Raw genomic sequence first — 22,706 nt, 5'->3', positions numbered from 1 at the left:
CACAGCGATCATTAGGCGGCCATGTGAATCATAGCAATTCTCTATGAAAACTGAAGATAGTGGGTCATCGGGTAATTGAGAGGAGCCCCGGCATATTTCTCTTCCGGAGTTATTTCTGAAGAGGAACACTAATCATGCTGATATGGGTACTGTTCCCTGGGACACCACAGTGGAGCTTGCAGGCTAGGGGGCCATCTTCTCTGGTGAAAGCCATGCCCCCCCACCTGTGATAGTATTTTTACCCAAATGATATCTCCATTACGCGATGTGTCATAAAGGTGCAATCTTGGGCATTTTGCATAATAATTGTAATGCAAAATTCCAGAAACATCAAAAGACCATGCCAGCGTAAATGAAAATGAAATTAAATTTTGCCTTTTATTCATGGAAGAAAGCAGCCCTTCAGGACTTTCTTCAAGGTGTTCAAGCTGTCATTTCAGCAAATCTGAAAATCGTTTCTTCATATGTTCTCATTGTTATAGCTGTCAGCTTAGCCAATTCTCACAAGAAATCTGCATAGTAGACAGGAGGCAGGTGGCAATTGCCATAAGGTTAGGGAGACTATCTGAAGTAAAAACCGCCTTCCACATGGTGTCCAGTTGTTTAGACTCCCTCTCTGGATATGACATAGGGAAGGTGTAAGGCCTATCAGCCTTAGGGTAGTCTTTGCCCAAACATTTTGCCTTCCTCCTCCATTTTTGGTTTTTTTTAAAACATCACATTATGGAGCTTATTATTTTCTCAATTCACAATTGAAATCATTTGTTTCAAGATCCAATGGATGTGCCCTTTTGACCTATCTTACACAGAAGTTGCTGTGAGAATTCGATTAGGGTTTTGAGCAATTATAATTAGGGATGTGGGAAACTACATCTGTAAGACATATTACCACACCTGCAAGGGTGGCGCAAAATGTGCCATCTCAGTGTCACTGATGACATTTTAAACTTAAAATAAATAAACAAAACACTTATGGGGTCATTACGAGCCCGGCGGTCGGCGATAATGTGGCAGAAGTACCGCCAACAGGCTGGTGGTACTTACCGCCATATTATGACATTGGCAGGTTGGCTGAAGCCAACCCACCAATGTACCACTCCAACCGCCACAGCAGTAACAGCCGCCGGGCTGGAGGTATCTGTCTCCAGCCCGGCGCCCACCATTGTGCCACCTGCCGGATTATGACCCCACCTACCGCCATGGTTTTTGTGACGTTCGTAACGCCGCGAAAACCATGGTGGTAGGCCATATCAGTGACAAGGAATTCCTTTCCTGTCACTGATAGGGGTTCCCTCTACCTCTCCAGATACCCCCCACCTTTCCAAATCCCCCACACCCTCTACATCCACTCCTCCCTTCACACACATGCATACACACACTCATTCACACATACATACATACATGCATACATCCAATCACACACACATCCGCACACACTTCCAAACATAAACGCAGTCGCGCATTCACATTTCACAACATACACGCACTCACACATCCGTACATGCACACAAGCATTCAACACTCAAAACACACCTGCATTCATGCGCACACATACATTCACACAACCCTACACACACAAAACACCCCTCTACCCCCGCCCCTGTCCGAGACCCGACTTACCTGGATCCAGGGGGTCTTCTGGCAGGAGACAGGACGGGGCGCTGCTACTGCCAGGAGTGACCACCAGCAGAACACCGCCAGGCTGTATCATGTGTCATGATACGGCTGGCGGCGGTCTACTGGCGTAGTGCTGCTGGTGGTAGCAGCGCCACCTTACCGCCATCCTCTAGTATGGCCACAGCCGGATTTATACCATTCTTGTGGTGGAAATCTGGCTGTGGTCATATTATGGCAGATGGCTGGTAGCTGCGGCAACAGTCTTTTGGCAGCCGTCGCCTCACCAGTAGGCGGTTTTTACCACCGATGTTGTAATGAGGGCCTTAAGTTTTTAAGTAACCCGGTGCTCATAAGTCCAAATGCCCTGGATGTCACAAGGAAAGCGTAAACCCAGTCAGGGATCCGGGAGGCTAGATACATTCTATCAAATGTCCCCCACTGTTATTCGGTGTGCATCATGGCTCCAGGAACTGGGATCCATGTGTCAGACAGCCCTGGTGCAAATTTCCTGCTTGACCCGAGGTTGGAACACCCTGTCCAAGAGCTTTATTATCTGGGCCGCTAAGTTGCAAGGTGTCTGGAATGGGGTAAAGGATCCACTGAGAGGGCTGGCTGAGTTAAGCAGCTTTGAATGGTGCCAAGTTCAGAGCTCCAACTAGCCTGGAGGAAGAGACCTCCATTCCTGGGCTCTATTTTCCAGCCAACTGTGTCTCAGAATGCATGTAACGGAATCCTGCAGGCCCAGTAACAACTCACCCACTTGGGTGAGTGAAGTAGCTCTGACAGGGCCGTGAGTCATAGTTATTGGTTGGCCCTCGAGTAGACGTCCCAGTCAGGGGCTTCTATATCGGGCCTGCCATGTCGCAAAGTACCCGTTCAGGGTCCTGCAGGCCTTATGAAAGCTCTTTATGGGGTTTAGAAGCTTTGACTGGGCCTGTTGTCAGAGCTCTGGTTGGCCTGGGGGTGGAAGTTCACTGTCCTGGGCTCCCTTCCCCAGCACACCGTGTTGCAAAGTGCCTTGCCTAGGGTCCAGCAGGCTCCGAGAGGGTTCCCCTACTTGGCTGGGATGAGAAGAAGTGATCAGGAACTGGGTCATAGCTCCAGCTGGCCTGGCTGTGAAAGCCTTCATCCTTGGTAATCCAATCTCCAGCCCACTGTGTCACTTAGAGCCTAGAGCCCTCCATAGGCCTGGGGAGAGCTGCCCTCATTGGCTGAGTTTAAAAGCTCTGACCAGGCCCCAAATTAGGGTGTCAATTGGCCTTGATCTAAAGCCTGCTAAGGCCTGCTTAGGTCCTCCATTTTTAAATGCACATTTTTAACTTAGCATTTTTTTTCTGTTGGTAATCTTTTACATGGCGTCTTGTTTATGTGATAATGTACTGAGAAATCATTGTATATGTTGTTTGTTCCTAGTAAGTACTGATTTTTCTAGTCAGCACACTCTGTCCAAGACTGAGCACACAGAACAAGAAACCTAAACATTCTGATTTGTCCGTGGCTACAAGGCCGCATTTGTAGACATATCACAGCATCAAGCTTGCACCTCTAACACACTGTAACACAGATGGTGCTTGTATTATAAAAACTGACCGACTCTGCGTCATATGCGACAGAGGAGCACTTCCACAGGGCTTATCCTGGAACATGGCATGCATTGCCCGAGATTCAGCTTGGCTTACACTGATGTTGATCCTGTATCCAAACTCTTCCTTTCACAGGACCAATAGTCTGCACTACACCAGACAGCTTCCTGTTGTCCTGGAACATTTTATCCAAGTATGTGGGTTCAGGTTTTCTCAATAGATCTGGCGGGGGTGATCTCACTATGATCTCAGCAGGGTAGGTAGTTACAGAAAGGAGTGTACCGACAGAATCACAAAAACATGGTTGAGCTGTTTATCTTTTCACCACATTTTAAATGCTGGCTACCATGCTCTGTCTCGTTTGCCTAATAATCGCAGCTCATGTTTTTTATGCAGGAACAAGACTGTTGCCTTCAAAGATATTTTCTCATCTTTTCTTGTGTCTAATCTAGGGTACTCTAAGTGACAATGAAATGATAGGTCTGTTTCCACTATTTCCTTGGGAATCTGAGTAAGCCTGTTTGAGGTTGTGAAAACCATTTGGTACCTTGTGTGTTTAGGGGTTTAGACATGGCACTCTGAGCTAGCTAGGAACCAAGTCAATATTTCCAGATGGTAGATGTGGACTGAGTCCCTATACCCTTATTTTTATGTTGGCCAAATACAAAGTCCTAGTAAATGTGTAGGAACCCCCGGCCTCCCTTACCTGGCAGGCTGTGTCGCAAAGTGCCCAGGATGGAGTCCAGCAGGCACCAGGAAGGCTGTCCCACTTGGCTGGGTTACTAAGCTCTGACTGGGCCACAGGTCAGAGTTTGTCTGGCTCTGGGTAGAAATCACTAGCCTTGGGATCCCTTCCCTAGCCCACTGCGTCGCAAAGTACCTAGCATGGTTTACCACAGGCACTAAGAAGGCTCCAATGTTTGGCCGGGTTAAAAAGCTCGGACAGCTCCCAAGTCAGAGCTCAAACTGGCCGTGGGTGGTGCACTTAGCACCCTGGTGGGGTCTCACAGGCCCGGGCAGGGCTCCATTCCTTGGCTGGATAAAAAAGCTCTGACTGAGCCCCTGCTCAGAGCATCAGACGGCCAGGTGTGGAAGACCTCAGCCCTGCGCTCTCTTACCCAGTCCACAGATTTACAAAGTGGCATGGATGTGGTCCTGCAGGCAGCAGGAGGGCTTGATCAGATTAAGAAGCTTTGCCAGGACCCTGGGACAGAGATCCAGCTAGCCCGGGGGAAACGTACCCAAACCTGGGTTGCATTCTCTGGCCCACTGTTTCACTTAGAGCCCACCCAGAGTCCCACAAGACAAGGGAGGGCTCCCATGCTTGGCAGGGTAAAGAAGTTCTATCCAGGCTGTGGTTCTGAGCTCCAGCTGGGCCTCGAGTGGAAGCCCCTGGCCCTAACCTCTCTTCTCTAGTCTGTTGTGTCACGTAGCACCCATAATGGTTCCCCCAGGGCTCCCCTGATTTCCCAGGTGAAAAAGTTCAGACTAGGCCTCATGTCAGAGCTCCAGCTGGCCCAAGGCTGGAAGACTCCTTTACTGTCTAGGACGGGGTCCTGTAGGCGTGGGTAGGGATCCAAGGCTTGGCCTGGTGATAAAGCTCTGACTAGGCCACAGGTGGGAGCTCTGACTGACCCTGGGGTGTAAGTCCAGGGCCTGGGGCACCCTTCTCCAGTCCGGTATGTCATTTAGAGCCCGAGACAGGGCCCTTCAGGTTTGGGAAAGACTCCCCCACTTGAACATGTAAAAAGGCTCTGGCTGGGCCCCAGGTCAAAGCTCTGCTTGATCCTGGTGTGGAAGCCTAAGAATTCTAATTCTGGTCCACCTGGGTGGCAAAATGCCCAGGATGGGGTTCTACAGGCCATTGAAGGGTTCACCTGCTTCTCTGGGCTGAAAAGGTGCTTCCGGCTCAAGGTCAGAGCTCTGTGAGGATCCCCACAGCCCAGTGTTAGAGGCCCAGCTCAAGTTCAAAAGCCCTGACCGCGGGATTCTTTAGACCCTCCAAGGGTTAGTGGAATCTGAATAATAAGACATGGTGTGCCCAGATGGCTGTCCTTGAAGCCTAGTCATCTGGTCACCCTTTGCCCGGTCATTTGATTACACATGCCATAGGAATACATGCCACGCCCAGGTGGCCAGGCTAACCTAGAAATCCCAATGATGGCTCATTTGACTCTTCGATCCCAGCCGGGTCTCTGGGGGGTCAAATGCATTCACTCAAATGTCCCTCTCTGCCACTTGGTATATACAGATTTCAAGAAAGACAGGTTGCCTTCCTCTGAATTAATAGGTTCAAGGAGCTGCGGACCCGCTTGTCATTTGGTTGTACTTTCCGGGTGCTGCAAGAGCCTGTGCTGACTTGCCCCTGGGGTCCTGTGTCTGCGGCTGCCTTCCAACTCTGTCAGATGGGCCTTCACTGAGCCTACCTTCCCAGACAGCAAGCAGGGGCATGAAGCTGACATCCCTGAGCAGGGTAGCCTGTTATGGGATGGTCTACCAAGCACGGTATTCTGATCAATTGGGTACACCCGGTCCATTTAAGGATGCATTGCTTGGCCAGCCTTGGCTAATAATTCAAGCAACGAAGTTCCAACCCCCCTGGACTGTCCAATTTGAGGGTTTACCCTTTGTGGAGGCCACCCAGCAGAGGGAAGTCAAAGCAGGCTGGGAGCTTGTAGCCACCAGTGGTCTGACCTGAGTGGGTTCATGTGGTGCTAGTCCATGATGCCGCCTACAGGCCCGGGCCCTGGGTGGCATGTTCTTACCCTTCTTAACAAAGCACATTTTTGCATCAGCTCACAATGACTGTTCCATTGGTTGTCTCTGCCAACCAAAGCCAGAACCCTTGTGTTTCGCTCAGGCCACTCCTCAGCCCATCCGTCCCTTGCATTGTTGTCATGGCGCAGGCTGGGCCCACTAGAGCCCCCATACGACTGTCTTGTTACCCAGACCACCTCAAGGAAAGCATGGGCTCCCCCAGCAGGCTCCTGAGGGTTGCAAAGGTTGGTCTGGGGAAGGCACTTGGCTAGTCTTCCTCTTAGCAGGTGTGGCAACATGGTTTATCCTGCCAGTACCATATGCTTGTCTCAAAGATTAAGACATTCATGTTTAAGTACACACAGCAGTTCAGTGAATCTGTGAAAGATTCATTAATTGATTGCTTAATCTGTTACCTGGATAAGTGTGGCAATTCTATAGTCAATACATGCTGAGGAGTGCTGACCTCCAAACATGTTACCTAGTTATATGACACCCAGTGGTCACCATTCAACTTCTTAGAGGGACAAGTGTCAATCAGCTACACAAAAGATCGAGTAATAAAAAGGCCTATGTTGCCCTTCAATGTCCGAGGTTGCATGTGAGCCACACTGAACAGATTAACATGTGTCTACCTTTCACCCTAAAACATATTTGTGATAGAGAGTGGGCATTGCAATTATTTTCCATGAACAAGGAGATGAGGGTCCAGGTGGAACTGCCACAGATGCAGATCTTTGTGGTAGTAGCAAAAATTCAAACGAACACTTTGAAGGGCAAGTGTAAAAGTGTGCCATGTGTGCATCAGTTCAACATAGGTCAGTCAATCGAGTGCCGTTTGGAAGGGAGAGTTGATGGCCTCTGTTGCCCGTAGCAGATCAAAAGGGAATTAGGTTCAGATCGACAAACCCAGAATGGTGGACATGTGTGCCCTCATGATGTCCAGTTTGATAATGCAAATTATCCAAGAGAAGCCGGTGAGAACCCCAGGGCAAGTTCCCTATTCTTTGTGAAAGGTATGGTGCACTGGGATGGGTACACCCCAAGAGAGTGTCCTGGACCTTGGAAAGTGTCAAGGATCTGGCGCTGTCTGTTGATGTTTCACAGGCCCTTGAAAATCATTGTGACTGTAATGTTGAGAAATGGCAAAGCTAACAATCCCAATTCCAGATAGGGTAGTTCCTGGGTAACAAAAACCCCATTAAGATGGTGGAAGGGGGTGCTGCCCTTCTCCAATTCATTAATTCTTTACCAATTCTTTAATCTTTAACCCAGCTCCAATAACACAATGAATAAAACTGAATCGAACCACACTTTGTTGCCATGTTCACCCTTCTTACTAACTGGTAATATGGGAATCATCTGGCCCAGTGAAAGCATTGATTTTGTAGCATCATCAATTAAACAAGTGATAGATGCACAGAGACTTGAAAAACCAGACCTTTATGAGGTTACTGACAAACTAATGGCAAGAAAAGTGACTTCCACCAGCAAAGTTACAGATTGGAAATATCCCAACAAAAAATACTGCAATCCTTGTGCAGGCATTTTAGGATCCTTCAATGCACTTAAAAACATGTATCCAATAAGCACAAAAGATTGTAACCAAAAATGTACTGCTCGAAATGTGATATTACAAGTCACTATGCCAAGAAAAAGCAAGTGACATCCATCAAAATCGAGATAACCAAAATCAAAATGGAACACCTAAAGCAAATGGACCTGAGCCTATGAACACTGAATGATGTGAACAAAACACTTCAGTTCAATGTAATGTACACAAGAAAAATAGGAAAAACAATAATTCAATAAATATCACAAGGAAATATATGCAAAATCAGTAGGCAGATTTAAAGAATATCAGGCAATGTTTATGAAAGACAAACAATTGCCAGAATAATCACTGATGGGGCAGAGGATGCCACTTGCCTGATTAGTACTGCTGACATACAAATCTTAGAAATATATGATTTAAAAGAGAACTAGAAGAAAACAAAATTAATTCCAACTGACCGAAACTCAGAAGAATGGGGCCATGGATATCTGTGTAAAGAAATCACACTTCTTTAAGTAAGAGATGCATTTGAGGAAGCTGGTTTAAATAAAGCAGTGCAGTGTAACAATGTTGGTTTAAGTGATCTGTACAATATTCACAAGAAAAAATCAGGTTTGTTGCCCAGAATACTATCAGCATGGCTAGAAACGAAAAGAGTCCCAAAAAGTATAAAAAAGAACTGATCAATTTTAAATCTCAAGAATAAACTTGTAAACAAGCTTAATAAAATAAACAATTAGATAATTGTAATCATTAGATAATGATTACAATTGGTACAGCAATATTTTTGGATCGATGTTTTGCAGGTTTACATGCAAAGTATGTACACTTGATGTTTTTGTAGACAATATTTTTGACAATATTCTGGTTCTACGCTACTGTTGCTCTCAATATTCTGTCAAAAAATTAACAGCACTCAAAGCTTTTCCTTAATCAAGGATCCGGTTAGTCTTTTCGCACTTCGGTCACCTTCCCGCCCATATGGCCTACTCCTTATAGACAACTTCTACCTCAAGTGAGAAATGTTAGTCAGTTATGTCATCTCAATATCTCCCTTTGCCCACCACCAGCCACAGCAGCCTCATAATATGAATGAAAATGTGACACCCTTCACCTCACCCGTATACGAATGTCAATCTTCATCAGTCCATTATGCCTATTTAAGTCTTCCCCTCTAAGGGATCTTTTTCTTGTCTCAATAGAGGCAGTCTTTCTTTTGGCTAGCTCAAATTCTCTCTTCTTCCTCATTTGGGTGAGTGCTCAAGGCTGCTTCTAGTTGAGAAACTTTCAGCCTCAGTAGTTACATTCTGGTAGCATTCCAGGTTCCATATCCTTTATTGATTGTTCTCTGTCATTCCAAGTGAAAGAAAGAGAAGTTGGGAAACTCCATTGGCACTTGATCGGTTTGTCACTGAAAATCTTTGTGATGAGTCTCAACTCTCTCCTATGCTGTAGAGTTAGAGTGGCTAAGTCGTGGTATAGAAAGATCATCTAGTCTCCAAAGAGGATTTGACTTGATCAGCTAGCCTTCCTCGTAATCTCTTCTTTTTTATAATCTGCCAGTTTTTCTAAAATGCCCCAAGGTCGGGCTGTTACGTCATTAGTTTTCTTCCCATTTCTATGCGCTTTAACAGTGTTGATGTAGAGCTTTGTTGTTCGCTCCATTATCTTTCAGAAGATACTTTCCAGACAGGTGTAGATATCATCTCTTTATGTGTATTCTCTCAAGCTGCATATTTATAGGTGCTCTTTTCTTTACAGACTTTCCAAGTACTCACACTTTTCATGTAATTGACAAGTGTATTCTTCCAGGGCTGCCATTTTCGCATTTAAGAGTTGTTCACTTGCTGTGCTTGTTTTAAGTGGGCTTTCTGCTACCTCAATTCTCACATTGAGAGACTGCTTAATCTCCTACTGGACTCCACTTGAGTGATTCAGGAGTTTTTTGCACTCCCTACTAGGCAAATAATTACATTTACCAGTATAAATTCATCTGACATTGGTTTCCTTTTACCACACTTGGTGTTTCCATCATTTTTGTCCTGATGAAGACCCAGTTTATTTTAACTCATCAACCAATGGTTTGAAACCTCAATCCTAGTTTGGTTCATATGCTTGAATTTTTTATTTCATGAAATCACTGACACTAATATGGATTGCTGCAAATTAATATGTACTTGTCATTTTTATGGGCGAGCGCAAAGCGCTCCGTCCCATGCTGTAATCTCTCTTTGGGCTTCTAACCACATCCATGTCACGTCAGTCGCTTTCATTGGTTCGTGGGCTTGCCTTTTAAAATCCTCTTGCTTTCATTTGTGAAAGGCATGCATACGGCATGCCTTTTCCGGTGTTAAGCCCACCTACACAACACCAGTAAACTACTGAAACCATTTGAGGCTCGGTGTTTTCAGCATGGTTTCCGGACTACTTTATCTGTTCATTTTCCACCAGTGCGATCGTGCTGGGGTTTACATAGCGTGCTCACGCTCGTTTTTTCCATTTTTAATTTCAGCTCGATCGTGCTGCATTTTACATAAAGTGATCACGGTGAGTTTTTTTTTCTGGTTATAAAGTTGCTATTAGTAAACAGTAAATAGCATATAGAAAAATAAAATAAAGGCTGTGAAATCAGCCTCCTCATCTTCAGGGGTGCGTCCCAAAGGTAAAATCTTAAAAACTTGTGGACAAGGTACAACATTGGTGTCTTTGAGATGCTAATGCTGAGTCGAGGAAATACAGTGGGAGGTATAACTATTTCTCCGCAAACAAAAATAAATCAGGCTAACTTTGCAGTAAAATTTCCCCATCGTCGAAATGTTAACAAAATCGACATGAATAAGAGGTGCAGAAGTTGTGTACAACTCAGTAAAAGCGGTAATCCTTCTGCACTGGTATGCCACCCGCCCCAAATAACTCCGCCTGTCGCACACTCTGCCACACTAATATTCTTGCGATGACTCTGAGCAATTGATAAATTAGCATAATTCACGGAAATGAGATGCGCTACACAAAGTAACTTCTGGAGATATAGGGAGCTGATAGAGCGGAACGTGGTAACAATTTACCTGCGTTCGGACGCTCTTTAGGTCGATGAATCTTTTGACTAAGTGGGAACTCTCTGTACTCTTAATTGATCAATCGCATCGAATCGATAATCAATATCGAACATAAGCAACACCTTGAACGACATAACACTTAACAATTAATCCAGAATACATTTCGGCGAACCCTGACCTTTCAGCCAGGAATAACCACACCAGTTTATTGCAAAGTTAGTGAATTTATTTCCCTATATTAACAAAGCTAGCACAATATAAATGTGTCTCAACACCAAGTGATAGACATAAATGAACATTAATAGTTGTCCATATCGTCGAAACAAGTGTAATCTATGTAGCATTTGAATCACAAGGCATTCGATAGTGGCAATGCAAAGCACTAATACGATAATCTGCAATGGGCTAATGGCGTACATTTAGTCAGCATAACAAGATCTCAAATTGCATCGTGCGACATATGGAATCCTCGTCTAACCTCAAATTAGCATCAGCATGTGGGACTTCATGCAAAAACAATTTAGCAACCTCAATTTAGAAAACTCCTAGCTAGGGTCCTTATCAAAATCAGCAGTTGGTTACCTAAAAGAGACACAATGCAATTTTACAATTTCCTTTCATAATTACCAATTCCGATCAGCAATCAATGAATTCTTCGTCTCACAGGTATCGTTTCTCGATCAGCATAGGGCCGGGACAAAGGGGCAGGGGTGAACGGGGCAATTGCCTCACGGCGGCAAGATAAGATTACTGCTTCATGCAAAGGGGCAAATCAAAGTTAAAGTCTCTAGGGCAAGAATCATTAAAGTCTCTTTCTCTCGACTAGAGAAAGCATCAAAGTTTCTCAAAATGGCGTTGCAGCAAAATGGGCCATAGTAGCTACGAAGTCAAAATGGCGGGATGTCCGAAGATAGAGAGAGAGAGCTTTCCTCTCGTGCACCTGGGTTTTATAGACAACAGTTCAAGTCCAGTAGGGTCTCCTTTGGTGGGTTCATAGGTTAGCTTCAAATTGACCAATCAAAAACGACAGTTCTCAAGCTTTTACTTAAGCATACATTATCCTTGGAGATGGGTACGTAATTTGCAACATTGTCTCTCGATTTGCTTACTCTCAGAGCCTCCATTGTCCGCACCTGCAAGTCGACCTTGAATTAAAGAGAAAATATGCCATGCTGGCACTAACTTTAAGATAAGCATGTGAACAGTTTCTGTGGAAAAGTACAGCTTCAAGCAGAAATACACGTTTAATAGCACAGTGGAAAAATACGAACATCTAAATCGTGAGACCAGGCAACTAGGCCAAAGCCTCCGCTAAAGTAATGCTAAGCTAAAACATTTCAAACAAGCAAATCGTAGCACATGTTTATGATTATGTCGGATTAGTGCAATTCTAATACACCACGTTATATAAAGCACGCGTATAAATGATGGCAAACTACTCTGAGGGCACATTTTGTCCCCGTACAATCTTTATTAGTTCGGTTAATGTCACACATGATTATTTCAGCACTACGTTTAAGCGTTAATAAATCAAAACCTTCATTTTCTGCTTCATCAATCCCTCCTCTGATGGCTACTTGTCATCACACAAATTTAGCCCACAAATTTTATCCCATTAAAATTCTGTCAGCTCCCTTTTCCTTTTAGTTCCCCTAGTTTGCGCTTTATATTCTTCTGCCATTCTTTTCATTATTTTCTCCTCCTTTCTTCTTTTAATTCTTTCCATAATCATTATTATTCCCCTTTTTATTCCCCAAATTCCAAATACACAAATTATCACTATTAATATCCCTTCTATTATTTTCAATAATATTCCATTCCAAATTCCCCCAATCCAATGTCCCACTGAAGCAAGTCCCTTTCCAACCTTCTCCCACACTCCTGGTTCTTTCAGTTCTTTCAAATCGGCACTTTCTTTGGTTAGATTAGCAAGCATAGTTTTAATCTTCACACTATTATCAGGTATATAGGTGCAGCAGTGACTTGCACCAATCATTTTGCAAACGCCTCCATCCTTTGCTAAAAGAATGTCTAAAGCAAGCCTATTTTGAAGAGTCATAGCTCTTTCTGCTGCAAGTTCAGCATCTATCAGGATTATAGCACCTGAAAACTTTGTCAACATGTTATCCACTATAGTAGACAACTTTCTTATTTTGATGGAATTCAGCACAACTCCCAATGAAGGAATCATGGCTCCAAATATATCACCTACCACAGCAGCTGCGGTCTCTCTTTTCTGGATACGATGGGATCCAGGTGTCTTTTCAATCATCGATATGTCATCCAGTTGATAAACCTTTGGAAACACTATACCCAAATAACATCTTCCCCACCATCCCTTTGGAAGACGATAATAGGCATTATGCCCACAAATGTAATACACCCCTGGAATGACAGGGTCAAGTCCGTCCATCATGAATGTCCATTTGGCCTTAAAGATAAACGTATGTTTACATTCACTCGCTCCTACAAAAATATTGTCGTAATAAGATTCACCTCGATATATACAAAATTTCCCTACATGCCAAGCATCTAAAGCAATTTTCCCTTGTGTTTTTATAGCAGCAAAGTCATAATTATCTACTGAAGTCCTCTTATGTAGTTCTTTTTCTAATTTCGCCTTCATTTGAGCCCTTCTATCATCTGTGCGATCTAAAAAGCTTATTTCTACTGCAGAGAGTGAGCAGGTAAGATTTTCCCTATGAGCGTGAGCCGTTTCAAAAGGTTGCATTGGCTCGAAAAAGTCCCTCATAATTTTGTAATCCCAATATTTTGCAGTCTCGCTTAGCTGCGCTATTATAGGAACATAAGCAAATGTAACATCATAATTCGAATAAAAATACTGTATGTTAGCTTGACCATAAAACCTAGACATTACTATACTACATGTAATCCCGTATGTAAGAGGCATGTGGTGATAAGTCACCCCTTCCTTTACTGATGTCGGTATCTGGGTACACACATAACAATCTTTCGCATCCATAGTCTCAACATACTCTGTTAATAAGCGATAGAAAACGTTATACGAAAGCTCTTTCTTATCATGCAAGAGCCTTTCATCCATTGCTAGTCTTTTCAATGGTGTTAGTTCAGTGACAGTAATAGGAACAATGGTAGAAGCAGCAATACTTTCCTTCTCACCTTTCCAATGCATTCCAAACACAATTGCCATTATTATTAGTACACATGTTAGTACCAAGCCTATACACACGTATTTACAATATTTCTTTCTATTATTCTGCATAGCGTACCTAGGCATGATCTGTATAGAATCAGAGAGCTAGAAGCACTTATAAATGAAACTACTTAGCAATTCAGTTACAAAGCTGAACGAGCGCAATGTTCACACCGTCTTCTTCGAAAGGCCAGTCACTTATCGGTTAGCAGCATTTGTCTCAATTCGGTTTAGCAATGTCTCAACTTGTTGTTTGTCTCACGTTAGATTGCAGCAAGCAATACCATTTACTACCGTCTCAATCAACAGAGTCTATGAAACTTTTCTTTTCTATTGGTATCTCTTCTTCTTCTTCGTTCTCGATGCTTAGAGATACAAACTCATCAGTCCAATCATCGTTTACTGCATATGCCCATTCAGAACCGGAATACCTCCTGTTTGGTATCCTTTTCCTTTTCAATTTTGCTTCTCTTTTCGATTCTCCTTCGCTGGCACTCTCCTCCTTCGCCAAGTCTTTTTCTTCACTTGACGATTGTTCCACGACAGTCACTTCCTTTCTTTTCTCTTTCACTTTTGGCCATCCTCCCTCGTTCAAACCTTCTTTACCCTTTTCTTTTATCGGTGAGATACTTAGTCTTCTTTTTGCACCGTGTCCATTTGATGGACCTGCACCCTTTTCTGTAGAGGTTTGAACTCTTTCGTTCTGCTCTTCTTTGTCCCCACCTTCAGGGGAATCGGTCACGTTCTCTTTTCCCTTTTCTGTATCGTCTGTTTCTGGGAAAGCCCCCTTCTGCTCAGGCTCTCCTGCTTTCTCACTTTCTTCGAGCCCTTCGTCACCGTTACTTTCTTCAGGCTCTGTATCACTTTCAGCTGCTTCAGGTTCCTTGTCACCTTCAGCTGCTTCAGGCTTTTTGCTACCCTCAGCTGCTTCAGGCTCTTTGTCACCTGCAGCTTCTTCGTCGCTGTCTGAACTTTCTCCTTGGTCTTCCCCAAGTGAGTCGGACCCTTCGTTCTCCAATAATATCTCTTTTTCTCCTGCTGTTGCTTGTTCGCTTTCAGTTCGCTTTTGTTCTGTCTCAACACTCGGCACTGTTTTGTCAGGCACTGGTAATTTCAGTGCTTCAACTTCCTCATCTGTGGGACACAGCACCTTCTTTGTATGACTGGCGTGAATCCAGTTGGGAACCCCCGCGCACTTCACAGCGGTAGTTGTCGTCAGGATCACTTGGAAAGGGCCTTTCCAACGGGGTTCCAGACACGACTTCCTCACGTGCTTCTTTATCACGACCCAGTCACCTGCTTTCAGTGCGTGTCCTGGACCTTGGATCGGTGGCAAGGTGGTCGCTTCCACCTGGTGAGAGAAAGAGCGAACCACGTCAGCCAGACCTTTGCAGTAGTCTAATACCATATCATCTGTAATATTCAAAAGCATGTTTGCGGGAACTGCAGGAAGTCTCATAGCCCTGCCCATGAGAATTTCGTGCGGAGACAATCCAGTTTTTCTATCCGGAGTGTTTCTCATTGACATTAGCACTAAGGGCAATGCGTCAGGCCATTTCAAATTTGTTGATGCACATATTTTTGCCATTCTCGACTTCAGCGTACCATTCATCTGCTCCACCAGTCCTGATGCCTCAGGGCGATAGCTACAGTGCAGCTTTTGCTCAATGTTCAGTGCTTCGCAGAGTAACTTTATCACCTCGTTGTTGAAGTGACTTCCCCTATCTGATTCTAAAGAGATCGGGAATCCGAAACGTGGTATCAACTCCCTCAACAATAGCTTGGCAACTGTAAGGCTGTCATTTCTACGTGTGGGGTATGCCTCAATCCAGTGACTAAAAATACACACAACCACCAACACATATCTTAAACCTCCATGCACAGGCATCTCAATGAAGTCCATCTGCATACGGCTAAAAGGACCGCTTGCCCTACCAATGTGACTCGCGTTCACAACTGTTCCCTTTCCTGGGTTCATCTGCTGGCAAGTGACACATCGATGGCAAACTGCTTCTGCAGCTTGACGAAATCTGGGGTTAAACCAATCGGTTTTGAACAATCTGATCATGGCATCTCTCCCTAGGTGAGCTTGCCCATGATAGAACCGCGCAAGCTGTGATAATAGACTATTTGGCAGAACAAATTTTCCCTCATGTGAAACCCATAGCTCGTCTTGTCTCTTTATACATTGTGATTTAATCCAGGAATCTCTTTCATCCTCCCTGACATTATTCTGTAGTGCTTTTAGTTCTTCTATTGTATCTACGACCTTCAAGGCAAATGCTTCAGCTTGTTCGAGTTCTGGTTCACTTATTGTATTCCAATCATCCCTTAGCAATATACAGTTCAAAGCGCAAAATCTTGCGACTTGATCTGCATAGGCATTTCCCAGAGACACATAATCCTGTCCTTTCGTGTGAGCACTGCACTTTACCACTGCGACTTCAGCTGGCACTTGAATGGCATGTAACAATTCCCTTATTCTCTCCCCATTTTTCACTGGGGATCCTGAAGAAGTCAGGAAACCTCTCTGTGACCATAGTTGTCCAAAGTCATGCACAATCCCAAACCCGTATTGGCTATCAGTGTAAATGGTGACTTTCATCAATGCAGACAATTGACATGCTCTAGTAAGGGCTACAAGTTCTGCTACTTGTGCAGAATAGACTCCTTGGAGCCATCCCGCTTCCAAGACCCCTGTCACAGTACATACAGCATATCCTGCTTTCAAAATTCCCACCCCATCTCTTAGACATGAACCATCCACAAAAAGAATTTGGTCATTTTCATCAAGTTTTGTATCCCTGATGTCCGGTCGGGGTTTTGTGCAAAATTCAGTCACCTGAAGGCAGTCATGCTCGACGTCTTCAGCGTTCTCAATTTCAGCATTTTCTCCAGGAAGCAAGGTAGCTGGATTCAACGTAGTGCACCTTTTCAGCTGCACATTCGGTGAGCCCAGGATAGTCGTTTCATACCTTGTGAGTCTTGCTCCAGTCATGTGCTGCGTTCGGGAGCGGGTCAAAAGTATCTCGACTGAGTGAGGGACCATGACTGTTACTGGGTGTCCCATCACTATTCCTTCACTCTGAGTGAGGCTGATACCAACTGCTGCTACGGCGCGCAAGCACCCTGGGAGTGCTGCTGCAACCGGATCCAAAGTAGCTGAAAAATACGCTACTGGTCTGTTTACGCCACCATGGGCTTGAGTCAAGACAGACAAAGAACATGCATCACGTTCATGACAAAACAATGTGAAACGCTTCGTGTAATCAGGCATACCTAAAGCTGGAGCCCTACACATGCACTCCTTTAATTCAACAAAAGCATCCATCTCATCCCCTTTCAGTTCGATCTGATCCAGGGCATCCTTCTGGGTCAATTTCAGTAAAGGCTTTGCTAGAGACGAGAAGTTGGGAATCCACTGGCGACAATATCCCACCATTCCCAAAAACTTCCTCACCTCCTTCCTTGTCTTTGGTGGACTCATTTGAAGTACACTTGTAATTCTTTCCTTCATTATTCTCCGTGATCCTTTCTCTATCTGGTGACCCAAGTATTTCACTTTCTTCTGACAGAACTGCAGTTTGGAAGGAGACACCTTGTGTCCATTCCCTCCCAAATGGTTCAACAGAGCAATGGTATCGGCTGTGCAGCCACTTTCTGTCTTTGATGCAACCAGTAAGTCGTCAATGTACTGTACTAAGGTTGACTCGAATGGCAACTCTAATCCTTCCAAATCTTTCTTTAGGACTTGATTGAATATCGACAGTGACTCAGAAAACCCTTGAGGAATTCGACACCAACTGTATACTCTGTCTAGGAATTTGAAACAAAAGAGGAATTGGCTGTCCTCATGAAGAGGCACAGAAAAGAATGCTTGTGACAAATCGATGACTGAGAACCACTCAGCTTCGCAAGGGATCTGAAACATTATCACAGCTGGATTCGGTACGACAGGGCAGCACTTGATTATGATGTCATTTATTTTTCTCAAATCCTGTACAAGTCGGACTTTCCCACTTGGCTTTATTAGTCCCATTATCGGTGAATTACATGGGCTGCTTAATACTTCTTTCAGTACTCCCTGCTTCACGAATTCGTCAATAAGTTGGGCAACTTTCATGAGGGTATCTTGTGGCATGTGGTATTGTGGGGTCTGGGGAAAGATCGCATTGGGCTTTACCATCACTTTTACTGGTTCTACTCCTTTCATCAATCCCACCTCTTTCCCTGTCATGTCCCACACTTCCTTTCCGACTGTTTCCCGTAATTCTGCTGGGATATCTTCTTCAGTTATCATCGGTAAAAGACAAATCAGAGGATACTCTTCGTCGACTGTTTCTATCTCATCCCCCTCTACACTGTCCTCGTCTTCCCCATCACTGCTCGTCTGTATTGTTATTCCTTCGTTTGAACACATGATCGAGCAACCCAATTTACACAATAGGTCTCTTCCTAACAGTGCTATCGGGCTTGAGTCACATACCACAAACTGATGTACCCCTTGATAGTTACCAATGTTGACTGGAACCGGATCTGTAATCGGGTTCGTCAGATGTCTGTTTGCTACTCCCACCACTTGAACTGTCCTCCCTGAGAGTGGCAAATTTGGTACTTCACTGCTCTTAACAGTTGAACGTGTGGCTCCCGTGTCGACCAAGAATGAGACACGATGACCCATTACTCTTCCCTCTACGTACGGACCCCTTTGATCAACTTCTAGGGATGTCGCAAGCACACAATCTCCTTCCTCTTCCGAGCTTTCACTCTCCCATACATTGTTTATTCCACTCTCACTGTGTAATGGGAACTGTTGTACTGTGCCGTTTGTGCTCATTACTTGACCCGTTACCTGTGGAGGAACCATCACTTGCTGCTGACTCATTGGTGCCAAAGGTATTTGCATTTGCTGATTAGGTACCAAAGGTAACTGCTGTTGCATCGGCTGCATTTGCGTCATCTGCACATGGGGCATCTGCATCTGCTGCGGCTGCATAGGTTGTAATCCCTGCAATTGATTTATGGTCTGAAAATTTGGGTTTGGACCTCTCATTTTCGGTCCTCTCATTGTCTGAAATGCATTGACATCATTGTTTTGCTGACCAACACCTACACCTGCACCTGCACCTTCCTGCACTACCATCGGGCACTCGCGTTTCCAATGACCTACGTTTCCGCACGCGTGACACGGCATCACTTTCTTCATTGCCTGCACACCTGTCACAACAGTGTTCAAATCCGGACCATTATTCACAAAACCTCCTCTGCCTCTGCCTCTGGCCTGTTGTTGAAACGCCATGTTTCCCTGCAACTGGGGCTGCGGTTGCTGAAACACCATGTTTCCCTGCAACTGCGGCTGCTGTTGCGGTACCTGCTGTTGGAACCCTTGCATCCCTGGCAACCCTTGCAGTCCCTGCAGACCCTGCAAACCTGTTTGAGCTGCCTTAAGCTGCATCATCATCACCTTCTCTTTCAGCTTTTTCTGTTTCACTTCAATTTCGTCGCTACAGTATTTCGCATAAGTCAAGACTTCATCAATCGGTTTCGACTGCCAGCAGATCAAATGCGATTTTATCATCTGACTTATCTCTGGTCTCAGCCTTTCCACAAATCTGAACACAAAATGAAGCATATCCTTCGCCTCTATTGCTTCCGTGCCACTGTAATTCTTGAACGCCTTCAACAACCTCTCATAGTAACTATGAATCGATTCTTTAGCCTCTTGGGCAGTTCGATCAATTTTCTGCCAATCCACATTTTTCGCAGCAACCTTCGTCTTCAAATGCTCAATCACCTTATAGTACAGACACATCACCATAGGTGATGGTGCACCCGTCTCTCTGTCTCTCTCTGGTTCACTTGTCGGCCAACCTACAGCTCTTTTGCAGTCCTCCCACAAATCTGCCGGAACCACAATCTTGAATAAAGTGTTCAGGTCTTCCCAGAGACATTTGGCAAGCTTCACAAACCTATCAGTCTGTTGATACCATTCGATCGGCTTCTCCCTCAGTTTGGGAAAATCATTCGTAAAAGACTGAATATCACTCCTGTGCCATGGTACATGTACTAATTTTCCCCCTGCTGTCTCCCTCATTGGTAACATTGTTACTGTTTCACTGCTCTGCGGTCTTTTCTCATTATGCTCTGTAACACTGTCCCTCCTCTTATCCTTCCTCTTTACCCATCTGCTTTCCCACTTGTCTAAGCACCTCCACACTTGGGCACTCTGCAATAATTCTCTGAGGTGTGCCTTCATGCCTGCTGATCTCATGTGTTCAAAATCTGTGGTCCCAAAATCCAACCTATAGCTCCTGCTCAAGTGTTTCGTCTTGCCTATGTCAATCCCGTTCCTGTCTGCTACTTCCTGTAAACTTTTATGCACCTTGTTTACTTCTTTCGTGATCTTTGGACATAGATACCTCAACTCCTCTTCCGTGTAGGATTCTAACCTGTTCACACCCATATTCCCTTCCACCAATTCTTGTGCTTCCATGTTCAGCCTCATCCTGCTCAAGTAATCGTCTCCCTTCCCACTGTCTGAACTTTGTGTGGAATTTAGACTGTTGAACCACTGTGTTAACTGTTGCGCATTTACTCCCATCAGAGTAGCATTCACATCGACTGCCATCGATGGTTGCGGCAACTTTTCAATGTTTGATGTTAATGGTATTATCAGTGGGGGGCTCGACCTCACCAGTGTTGACTGAGCGCATACGGGACTAAACTCCATCAAGGACCCACACCCAGTTGGCTGAGTCGCTATCGGAGTTATCCCTGGAATGTTTTCTATGCACCTTCTTTCTGTCCCATTTTGCAGCATTGGTCCCTGACTGTTCATGCCTAAGTTAGGCTGACTATACAGAGGTACCACTGGACCTACGGTAATGGGCAGTGATATCGCATCTGGATTTTGTCCATTTCCCATATTCTGAGGCATGTTCATCCCCATATTATGGGCCATCATTGCCGGCATGCCCATCTGACTCCCCGTCATTTGAGCATGAGCGTTCCCTCCCTGCATCTGCTTTTGAGGCATCATAAACTGAGTTGATTCAGCTTGTGCCATTGTTGGGTTGTAACCATTCTGTACGCCCCTTACGGTTGGATCTAGAATCATCCCTCCATTGTTGTCACTGCTGTAGTACCCTGGCATCTGCGGCTGATAATGTTCTGCTGGTTTCAACACGGGCACATCTGGATACATTCTCCTGACCTGCGGTATCTGTGGGGTTAGCAGTAAACTCGGGTCCTTAGATCCCGATGGTGCTCCTGGACTCTGCGTTTCACTGTTCTGTACCGATGCCGGAGGGGCAGAACTGGTACTTGGACCTTGTCCATTTTCTGCATAAGGCGGTGGACGGTCGTTCAGCAATTGCATTATCAACTCCTCATCCTCTAACTCCTCTTCTCTTCTCAACTTTTCCTCGTCCTCTCTGTCCTTGGAACACTTCCTGTCTGTCTTACAGGTAGCTTTCTTACCTGTCTCCTCTTCATCCTTAGTAATTGCGGGGAACTATTTTATTCCCTGCAATACATCTGACCTCCACACCTTCTGCGCATTATCCCACCTAGCATCCGCTAGTGTCTTTTCTACCTTCCTCATCCTTGTTTCAAACTTGTTTTTCTGCTGCTGTCTAGCCATGAGTTCCCAGATTGCTAGGGCCTCAAACTGTGCTGGCCTTGGAGGCACCTTCATGTCATACATCGTAAATCTCAAATTCTCTAGGACCCTTATATTGAATGTCCCATGTATCGGGAATGCTACGCTCCCATGTTTCTCTGTCCACTTGTGCCATTGTTTTAGCCAAAGACACGGAGCTACCCCTTTTTCCTCCATTACAATGTAAGCTGGTGTGCCCTCGGGCGGCGTCTCCTCTCCTACGCTCGCTTTGATGTAAGACTCTCCCTTCATCGCGCTCCTGAATGCTTTAAGGAATTTCATTTTCTCGTCTTTTAATTCACAAAGTTTATAATCAATAGGTCACTTTTATTCCACAAAATTTGTAATCGATAGGTGACTTTAATTCCCGGAATACTCTTCACCTGCCTTTCCCCTTCCAATCGAGTGCCACGGACTGCGTCCAATCCGTGCGCAACCCTTCTCTCCAACCAACCTATCCCAGCGCGGCTCTTAGTGACGTCACACTCACACACACTGCGGCTGACAAAGCCTCGCGGCTAGTCCTCCTTCACTCACCTCTTTTCGTAACAACTTCTGCATATATTGCGAGCTACCAAAAAATAAAACAGATCTGTCGGTTTACTACAGGAAGGGTAACACAATCGCTTCAGGACCTTAGGGACTTTTCACCAACCTTGGCCACTATTCGATCTCTTTCACCAGCCTCGGCCGCTATTCGGTCTTTCTCAATCCCCACATTCGCAAGCAAATCTGACCCGCAGACTTACTCTCAACTTGTCAATGATCTGTTCTAGTGCACTTAGAATCTTGTCAAAGCCCGAAGTCGAAGTTCCTATCACTCCCTAACACACGTACCCACTCGTTGACCACGCCCGATCAACCTACTAAACCGCCCAGACCACAACATGGATCAACATACTCCGGAGTCTCTTGACCTCGCAGGGCCCGTCTCAACAACAACAACCACGTGGACCTTTTTATGCACAAAGCGCCAGACGCACATGAAGTTCGACGACTTCCCTACTCTCACACTCGGAGCCGCACCTCCGATATCTCTATGAAGTTCGACGACTTCTCTACTTCTACACTCGGAGTCGCACCTCCGCTATCCTTAAAAAGAAAATCCTCGCAACCTTTTCACACACCCTGCGGCAATAAGCTGTGCAAGCGCAAAACCCTAACTTCACTCATACCATCACTAGTACCGCCAACGCTGTTTCCACATCTCCTTTCCCTCCATTCGCAAGCTCCGAGATCCCGGGAAAGTCGCGGTGGACCTAGCCCATCATCATCTTGTCAATCAGTTTTATCCAAGAAAATT

This window comes from Pleurodeles waltl, chromosome 11, assembly GCF_031143425.1.
Source record: "Pleurodeles waltl isolate 20211129_DDA chromosome 11, aPleWal1.hap1.20221129, whole genome shotgun sequence".
In the NCBI taxonomy this organism is placed as follows: Eukaryota; Metazoa; Chordata; class Amphibia; order Caudata; family Salamandridae; genus Pleurodeles; species Pleurodeles waltl.
Note: the sequence above shows the minus strand (reverse complement) of the source record.